The sequence below is a fragment of the Arachis stenosperma genome, chromosome 9 (genome assembly GCF_014773155.1).
Source record: "Arachis stenosperma cultivar V10309 chromosome 9, arast.V10309.gnm1.PFL2, whole genome shotgun sequence".
NCBI classification, from domain to species: Eukaryota; Viridiplantae; Streptophyta; class Magnoliopsida; order Fabales; family Fabaceae; genus Arachis; species Arachis stenosperma.
The window spans coordinates 11,550,285-11,560,752 of NC_080385.1; the positions used below are offsets into that span (position 1 = coordinate 11,550,285).

Sequence of the window (10,468 nt, forward strand, 5' to 3'; positions counted from 1 at the left end):
AATTGGGTCCTTATATGTTCTTTGTTATGTAGATGATGCAATAATAACAGGTAATGACCCTATTGGATCATTGTCATGTTTTCTTGGTATTTTGGTCCAGAAATTAGATACTGGACAACTGTACTTATCACAGACAAAAAAATAATAAAGTATCTCCTATCAAAGTTGGGTATGAGTGAGGCAAATGTTATGCGCACCCGTATGATTTCTTCTTTGTAATTACTCTCTACTGGTAAAAATTTGATGATCCAAAACTCTTTAGGTCTGTGATTGGTACCTTTTAATATGTCACTATTATAAGACCAGATTTAAGCTTTGCAATTCGGATTGGACTGGGAACTTGGAGGATAGGAGGTCAGTTTCAGATTACTGTGTTTATTTTAGTACTAATTTAACTTCATGGTCTTGTAGGAAGCAAACTACCATTTCAGAGTCTTCCACCGAAGTAGAATTTAGTAGCCTTGCAGCGTGTGAAGCAAAAATCACTTGGGTGAAGAATCTCTTACATAAGTTGAATATAAAGTTACTGCTCCAACTATATTCTTTGATAACTTGAGTACTGTTCTATTAATCAAAAGTACTTCATGATAAAACAAAACATGTTCTGCTAGACATTCAATTTGTTAGAGAAAAAGTTCAAAACAAGAACTTGCAAGTGGTGCACATTATTTATGGAGCTGAACAAATTGTTGATATTTTGACAAAGCCTTTATCATCAACAACCTTTGAGAGACTTAAATTCAAGCTCAGGAATGTTCCAAAATCCAACTTGAACTTGAGGGAGGGGGTATTAAAGCTGACGACAAGTGTGTAGATCAAGAAAGTAACAAGAAGTAATTAGAAGTCCTTAACTAACTCTGGTAGCTTCTGCAGAGTTATGTTGATCTCATGTATATATAAGTAGGCTCTTGTGTTTGAAATTGTGATAAACATGTATTTTTTCAATTGTTAATTGTTACTCTTTGAGTAATATTCAGTCTTATAGTCTAAAGATCCATTGGTTTCTCGTTCTCCAAGATTCTGATAGTGGAATGATAGATTTTGTTTTCTTCAAGATCAGTTCATACTGCTGTTGTAGTTTTCTTTATCTCTAAGCAATCCTTATAAGACTTCTATATATATATATATATATATATATATATAAGAGTGTAACTCAGTGGCAAGGAATAACTCTGCATGGGTGAGGTCCTTATTAGTTCAAACTTTAGTTTCTCCGTTTTGGAATTATTTTCGCTGGTCCACTGATGCACCTATAAAGCGTCTTTTCCATGCTTCCGCTGAAGTGCTGGTGCACGATAGACTCGCATGGTTTAGCATGGGTTAGGTGGTCCAATTGTATTCGGGTTCGATCAATTTTTACCCAGTTTGACCGAATTTGACTGTTTTGACTTTTGATAATAAAAACAGTCTTTGTCTTGGACGCGACTAATTTAAGATACCTTTTACCAGTTTTACAGTCAAACCGAATCTGATAACAATGATGAAATTGTATTTTAGTAAAAGAGGAGTACTAGAGGATAAGTAAATTTTGTGATTTTTAGTTATTAATTAGTTATTATTAGTATTTTTAATAGTGTAAAATTATATTTAATGATGTGAGATTACTCACTTTTTATTTTTATTTACTAGTTCAATGTTAGTCAAATTTTAATAAAAATACTAATTTTTTACACTTTTTCTTTGATAAAATAATTTTTAAAATTTAAAAATATTATAATAAATATAAATTTGAGAGTTAAATTTAAAAATTTATTACGGTATAAGATTTTACTAAATTTTTTAATTTAGATAAACTCCATCTTAAGTTACAATTATAAACATGTTTTTTTTTAATTTACAAAAATAACGAGAAATAGAATAAGCACCATTCAAAAAGTTTTAACACAAAAAAAAAAAAAAACCTTCTAGTGAGCATTATTCTTTGTTACTAGCAGCTTCAGCTGTTAGCCTAAAAGTTGGAATAGCCAGCAAGTGTGTAGTTCTTGGTATAGTGACGCCAAAGGTTTCATTCATGTCTAATTCATCACAAGACATGCCAAAAGGAAGCTGCCAGTTAAAGCAATGCACCAACTGAGCCACAACAAACTTGATAGTTGCAAATCCCAATTGAGCTCCAGGGCACCCTCTTCGACCAGAACCAAATGGTATGAATCTAAAGTCACGTCCATGAATGTCTACATTATCATGTTCAAATCTCTCTGGATAGAACTGCTCTGCATTTTCTGACCAAACTCTTGGATCCCTTCCAATTGCCCATGCGTTTATTATGATTCTTGTATTTTTCTTTATGTAATAACCATCAACAACGACGTCGTTTCGAGATTCATGAGGCAATAGCAAAGGTGCAACTGGGTATAATCTTAAGGTCTCTTTCACAACCATATCCAAATAAGGCATATTCTCTATTTCACTCTCTTCAACTTGTTTATTAATTCCTCCAACTACATGTTGTATCTCGTGTTGAAGTTTCTTCATCACACTAGGATTCTTTAGTAGCTCTGACATAACCCATTCAATTGCCGAAGCTGATGATTCATATGTTGCACCAATCATGTCCATTATAATAGCCTTGATGTCATTTCTTGTTACAACATGTTCGTGTTCTTCATCAGGATCCATGGGTTGATCCAAACATGATAGCAATATGTCAACAAAATCCTTTTTCTGTGGACTATTATTATCATCATCGTAGTTGGTATTTTGATGATCTTCAATAATATACTCCAATGTATCGTCAATTGATTTTCTTAATTTATTTACTTTCTTTCTTATTCCCTGACAATCAAGGTAATAGCTAGTTAGTATTTTTGTATTTGTATGAACAAAACTTAAATGTATTATTCATGCAGATTGTTAAAGGAGATCGATAATAATTTAAAATTATTTTATTTAATTTAATACTTATAATTTTATATATAATACTTATAATTATATATTTAATATTATTCAATTATTTTAATAATAATTAAATAATACAAGATAAGATAAATAATAATTAAAAAATAAAATATAATAATTTTAAATTGCTTTTGGTATGATTTTCTGTTGTATTATTCTGTTTATAAAAAAGACATCAATGACGAAGGAGAACAAATTGACTTCACGAAAGAAAAGTGTAAGAAACTAATCTTTTATCCAAAGATTATATTTACCTGGCAATGCAGTGTAAGTAATAATAATTATATTTAGTGAAATAGATTTTAAAATTTAAAAGACCATGATATAGATATAAATACAAAGATAAGTTTAGATATTTATTAATATACGAGATTTTATATATTTTTTGATAAATATAAATTAATTTTAAAAAATATCTCGAAGGTTTGATAAACTTTTACTTTTTGAAAGTATTTTATCAAAATTAACTTTTAAAAAATAACTTCATAAAAGTATATCTCATGTATTTAGAAAATTAAAATAAAAATTATTTTTAATTACTACAAAAAAAATGTTGAAAATCATTGGATTTACTGTCGGATTTATCGACGATGATTATCATCGGATTTAATTAGCGATGAGTTTGATGACGAATTTATCATGTCAAATAATTACCGGCGGATAGTCTCTTCCGCTAATAGCTTTCAGTAGGAAACCACGACAAATTGGCACCAAATTTTTTTGTTGAAGTTACAATCGGATAGATCTGATGATGGAGACATTTAATGGAACGCTGCGTTTTGGTGATCTGCATTGCGTTACAGTTGAAAATATCTGCCAGTAAATCCAACAGAAATCGTGCTCAAAATTGGAACCGCGAACCCGTCCTCCCATTTCGAATTCACTCTCTCTCTCTCCCTCTCTCTAACTTCTCCCCTTCGTCCCTCTCTCTCTCTCCTCTCACCCTCCCACTCTCTCTCTAACATTTTCATCTCTCCTCTTCGTCAACCTCCTCTGCTGCTGAAAATGCTGCTGCCGCTGCTAAACGTCCCTGCCGCTTCTGCTTCTGCCGCCACTACACATCCATCCCTCTTCAAGGTTTTTTGTTTGAACTCTTGTTATTTCAAATTCTGTTATATCAAGTTAATTAATTAGTTAGTAGAGATTAGTTAGTTTAATTTTCTATTTTAGTGGATTTAGATGGTTAGGATAGATTAGAATAGGTTAGATTAGTCTTTGAGATTGTTGAAAAATATTGGATTAATGAGCTATTTACTGATTTCTGCTGTTGAAATTGTTAGTTAAATGCTTGACTGTGTTAATAATGATTAGCTATTTGTATGTTACCTTAATAATGATTGAAAAAAGTTAACCGGTTGAAAAGGATTGATGGATATTTAGTTTGGATGGAACCCTTGAAGGATAGAGAAATGCGAATGTTAAGGGAGACTCTGTCGAAATTTATATAAGATTTTCAGTGAAATCGAAAAAATTAAAATTATGTTTTTGTAATTATTATAATTCATTGTTGGGTTGCTATATTTTTGTGCAATTGTTAATTTGAATAATTATTTTGATCTTAGTTTACATTTTTTATTTTATTAAGTTGGTGTTATGATAAATATTTATGGCATTTACGAGAGAACTATATATGTATATATTCATTTTGGTTCTTATAAAAGAAAATTTTTTTTCTTTGCAATTAGTGTTTTAGTGCTCTATAGACACTTGTTAGTTTGCTAAACAAACCAAAATATTTATTCATTCTAATTTAATTATTTTGAAACTAAAACACACTGTAATTTTTCCTTTTTTAAATTTACTAAACTAAAATACTTTTAGAATTATTTGTTACTTCTTGAGTTTATTCTTATGTTATTATTCATTGGTATTTGTTACGTTATTAATATGTTACTAATATATTCGCTATACAGATATGACAACGGGTAGCAGAGGTAGATCAAGTGGGTCACGTGATCGTGGTATAGGGCGGGCTTCCACTGAATCCCTTAGGGTTATCCAGTCATCGCCCTCTATCCCGACTACCCCGTTGACCGCTATAATGTCACATGCGGTTCTATTGGACCAGCAATTCATCATGATCCCAAACCTGAACTGGATGCCTCCTTCTGCTATGCCCCTGCAGATGCAGTGACGACGTCAACAGAGTTCGTGGTGAGTGATTCTTCCAATGCTCCCGAGCAGGATTTCCCTCCACCACGCCCGTCATCTGGCTCGGAATTTAGCCCGATGACATGCAGTCGTGAGCTAAATTTTTTAATATTAGGTTTGTTTATCTTAAGTTTGTTTATGTCAAATTTCTTTATCTTATGTGTTTGTTAATGTGAGTTTTTTCTCTAATAGGTTTGCACCAAATCCCAATGCATGCACACAGGAGATATCCGAGGTCATTAAGTCCATGTACAACCACCATAGCCGACCTACACGCAGATCCCGATTGATGTGAGAGAGTGGTGATTTTAGAAGTGGACGGTAAGAATCCAATTTCATTTGAATTACTTAATTGTATAAGAACTTTATTTCATTCCGACTAACTAATTTTAGTGAATCACTTTATGTAGTTGAAATTCATATGGGATACAGAATACAATGTGATGATAAGGAAGACTTATAACCATCGCGCTGCCAAGTGGTTTCAGCAGATGATGAGCGACGTTCATCAGGAGAAAGACCACCTGACATCGTGGATCCGTCCAAACATTAAGCGTGACTCAGAGGCGTATTTTAAAGATAACGAAGGGTTCAAGCGTCGCCGTCTGATGAATGTCGCTAACAGGGCTTTTCCTAGGTCGTCGAGGTATATGGGTGGATCGGCGACCTTCATCAAGACGAAGATCAGAATGGTAAGAATGTTGGCATTGTTTAATATTTTAGTAGTTACTTGAATTAGTTTTCTACTTTCCTTTCTTATTATCAATTAAATTAATTAGTTAGTAGCGTAAATGTTAGTTTAATTTTCTGTTTTAGTGAATTTAGGTGGTTAGGATAGGTTAGAATAGGTTAGATTAGGCTATGAGATTGCTGAAAAATGTTGGATGGAACACTTCAAGGATGGCTAAATCCAAATTTTGGGGGCTCTGTCGAAATTTTCATAGCATTTTTAATGAAATCGAAAAAATTAAAATTATGTTTTCGAAATTACAATTAAGATTTTGGTTCATGCTTATATTTGTCTCTCATTATTTAAATTGTTCATTTATTTTATTGGTTGGTTGATATATTAATTTGTATTCTAAGTTGTTGGATCGCGAGGCGACACTGTCGAAGACCTTCAAGTATACCCATACTTTGAAGGCAAACAAGGAGAGATTTACTGACGAGCGGTCTGCGACTCATTTGTGAGTTTAAATTAATCCTAAGTTTAAACTTTATTTGGTTTAAAGTCAATTATTTAACTATTATCCTAATCACAACTAACGTGTGTAACACATGAGGAGTACATATAGAGGTTGAAGGTCGCAATCTAGCAATTTCAGCCGCTTAGTGGGGCTGATGAAGCCGACTCCGAGACCTCTGTGGTGGATCTCGATAGGATTTTGCACGAGACTGCCTCTGAACCACACAAGAATAGCCGCTTCGAGTTGGGGTCATTTTTTGCCAGTGGCCTCTGCTCCTCTGCGTTGGTGGCTCCCTCTGTCTCTGCCACCAGCTCTACTGATCCCCAGCAGGAAGTTGTCGACCTGAGAAAGGAGGTGCAAAAGCTAACACAGGAACTTCACCAGCAGGGCAGAGTAGTCTGAGCAGAGATATCGAGAGATTCTTGCACGCATTGCCATCAACTCTGACCTGACGGAGAAGTTGGAGGAGCTCGATCGGTTACGACAACAGATGGAGGAGTATATAGCCAGCAGATGCGCACTAGAGGCAACAGCGACACTACTAGTGGGGCACCGATGACAGCATCTCCTCCGCCGCCTTAGCAAGGAGACCATGACACCGAGGAGAACGACAACGACGACGAAGATTACCGTGATATATAGGATTTAGAGTTTTACGCATTTTTGTTTGTCTACTTCATTGTAGTCTATATTTATGTAATTTTATTTCATTCAGACCATTTATTTTTTAATAAAGTAATTTTTTATTTCTAGTGACATTAAATTTCTACTAACAATAATTTCGTTAACAAGAGTCTTCTAATTGTGGCTTAACTATGCCCAAAAAACTTTAGAGTTTATAAAATTAATATTACCGTCGAAAAAATTCGACGGTAACATGGCGCCTAATTAAACACATGAAACAACACTAAAGTTACCGTCGAATTTATCCCACGGAAACCATCAACACATTCTCGCCAAATCCATTGAAAAGATCGATAGAAAATCTGCCGATAATTAACGTCGGACAAAATAAATCCGACGGTAAACAGTTTTCGGCAATGTTAATACCGTCAACCCAAGGACAATGATAATTTATTTAGCGGCGAATTTATTTTATAGATCCAACGGTATTTAGTATTTTTTTTTGTAGTAAATAAGAACAAACAACAACAATTATATTTGATAAAACTAAAGAAATTTAAAATTCAATAATATCATAATAAATATAAATACATTAGTAAATTTTGATATTTATTAACATATAAAGTTATATTAGACTTTTTAATTTAATAAATACAAACTAATTTTAAAATACACTTTTAAAACCTACATGTGATCTTTTAAAATATACTCCGTCCTAACTTTAAAAATACACTCCAAACATGTGATCTTCTACCAAACCAAGTCCTAATTTGATCTAAGTAAAATTTATGACCTAATAGAAGGAGGTTTGTTTTAATTATAATTTTAGATGGATAAATATTTAGTTAGGGGAATAAAATTCTTTTAGGATCAAACCATTCGAAGACGAAAAAGTTGATAAAGTAAGAAAATAAAAATATAATTATTTTTAAATTAAAATAATGAGATTCACACATAATAAAATTATAAATTTAATAATAATGATTACTTTCTTTTTTTACTATTTTATAAATTTTCTTGTTTTAGATAAAAAAAATTTCCATTCTTGTACTCTCAATTGAGGTTAGGTTCTCTTTCTTAGATCTTGGATTCAAGTCTGGTTTATAACATGAAAAGGTTTCCTAATTACTCAGAAGGAAATAGATATTATTGTGTTTAGTTTGATAATATCACTTTTTTTTGTATAAATTTATATAAATATACAATGTAAAAAATTCATATAGAAAATGACATTATCAAAAATAAAACACCCTAAATTTTTTGTTTTTTGTTTTTCCTAAAAATATTAGTTCTCTATCATTTTATTCGGTAAAAATATTTTTCCCCTCTTAATTTTTTCTTCTTCAAAGTGTGCCTACTTAAAAGAAAACACACGCACATACAGTCATACACACGACACACCAGCTAATTCTTCTTTCAGGTTGGATTGGGGATTACCTGAAAATCAAAGATGCCAAGGATAGGCACGTAATCTGCAATATTGAAAGCTCCAGCCAAGCTGACTAAGTCAACAAGGGCCTTTAAGTTGAACCTGTTATTGTCATCCCTTCGACCCAACACCATCTTGAATGTAATATTCTCAGAAAGCTCCTTCAACATCATACTAAGATTCACAACCTCACCTGACGCAGAAGCATTGCATAGAGACTTCACCAACATTTCCAACTCCTTCCTCCTTAAAGGACCATACATCTCAACCTTTGATCCACTTAAAAGTTGCAATGTGCATAACTTCTTCATGTGCCGCCAATACCAACCGTACTGTGCCATCCCAATGCCCTTTCCGCCATTGAAAAACATCTCCACAGCCTGAACCACCCATACACGTCCAAACAATTTTGTATGATAGTGGGTTGACTTACATAATATAATGAAAGAAGGGTGCTAAGGGTCAGCACTTTTGTTAAATTTTGGCCATCACTTAACCATCAGAAAAAAATTGAATGATTTTATACCATTAGATACAATTTTACACCATTAAAAATATTATTGATGGCTAATTAATGACTAAAAATAATAAAATCTGCTAGTCTCCTAGACTTTCTCATAATAAAATGTCTAATTACTAAGAATTTACTTTGTTAAAATCATATTTATACAAAATTATTAGCTACTAAATCAATCATCATATATTTCTATATAAATATATATGTTATTTAACTTATTTTTAATATATATTTTTTATTTTAATATATATTTTATATTGATAATTAATTTAATAATTAATTTTTAGTTTACGTATAACATAATAATTTTTATTTGTTAGTTACGACCTGAAGTCGTCATCATATATATCACATTAATATTATTTGGTATTTAGGATATGACAAAAATATTAAAAATACGCATAAATCACATTATAAAAAAAAATACATTTGTATGTAGATATACCACAACGATAATGTTATAAAAAAAAGTCACCAAAAAAATACCACAACGATAATGTTAAAGAAAAAAAATTATTTTATTTAATATTCATTAATTATTACTAAAATTAATTAAAGGTAAATAAAATAAATTTTGACTATTTTAAACATTTTTGATATCCCAAATTCCGAAACCGAAAAGTATGGCCAAATTAAATATAGTCCATAATATATAGTAACAACTGCAAAATATGGAGGTCTTAAATACAGCTAACAACACGTCAACACCCAATGTCTTTGGGGGGATTTAATAGTAAGTCCTGAGTTGTTTTTTTCACTATTAAATATTAATTATCACTGACCTGAAATTTAGACCTGTTTGCAAAATCTAGGTCATGAGTCTTGAGGAATAGCTTAGCAGCTTCCGGAGAAGAAACAACTACAGTTGGAACTTGCCCTAGCTTCAAGAACATTATGGGTCCGTATTTTTCGGCGAGGGCTTGGAGGGTGCGATGTGGTTGTGTTCCTAACATGTGGAGGTTACCGATGAGTGGCAATGCCTTGGGACCTGGTGGTGGAACTTTATTCCGATCATCCTTTGGATGCAACAAAACAATGGCGACTACAAATACTAATATGCCAAGGAGTATGGTTATCATACTTAATGAATATATCTTAGTTTGTGGGAAAATTTATGATTCTTTTGATGATAGAAAATATGAAGGTTTTGGGGGTATTTTAAATGCGATGCTAGCCAAAACGTGTGGTTTATAGCATAGTTGTTAGAACTGAATCGGTGATCGAACTGATCAAGTTATTGGGTTGTTGGGTTATTGGTTCAACCGGTGGGTCATTGATTGAACCGGTTAATCCGGTCCTATGTAAATAAAAAATAAACAATAGTAAAAAATTTAAAATTAAAATTTAAAATACATATTTTTATTAACATTTTAAGAATATTCAGCTATTCTAAAATAATATGAAATAGAAATAATAAGCATTTTATTAATTTTACTCTATCATAAATATTTTATTTTGTTTTTGTATTAAAATAATAATTATTTTCAAATTTTAATAATTTATTAATAAATTTATATCTATTATACTATTATATACTACAAGTATTTATTAAAAAATAATATTAATAGATATTATATAATTATGAAAAGAAAAAATAAGTGAATTTATAATTATTGTTAAATAAAAATATAATTAATTTAAAAATAAATGAGTTTATAATTA

The 10,468-nt window shown here is 31.5% G+C and overlaps 1 pseudogene; it reads right to left on the reverse strand.

Moving 5' to 3' along the window:
* Positions 1-1,914: 1,914 nt before the first annotated feature.
* Positions 1,915-9,885, reverse strand: LOC130949056 (cytochrome P450 CYP736A12-like; annotated as a pseudogene).
* Between the last annotated feature and the right edge of the window lie 583 nt (positions 9,886-10,468).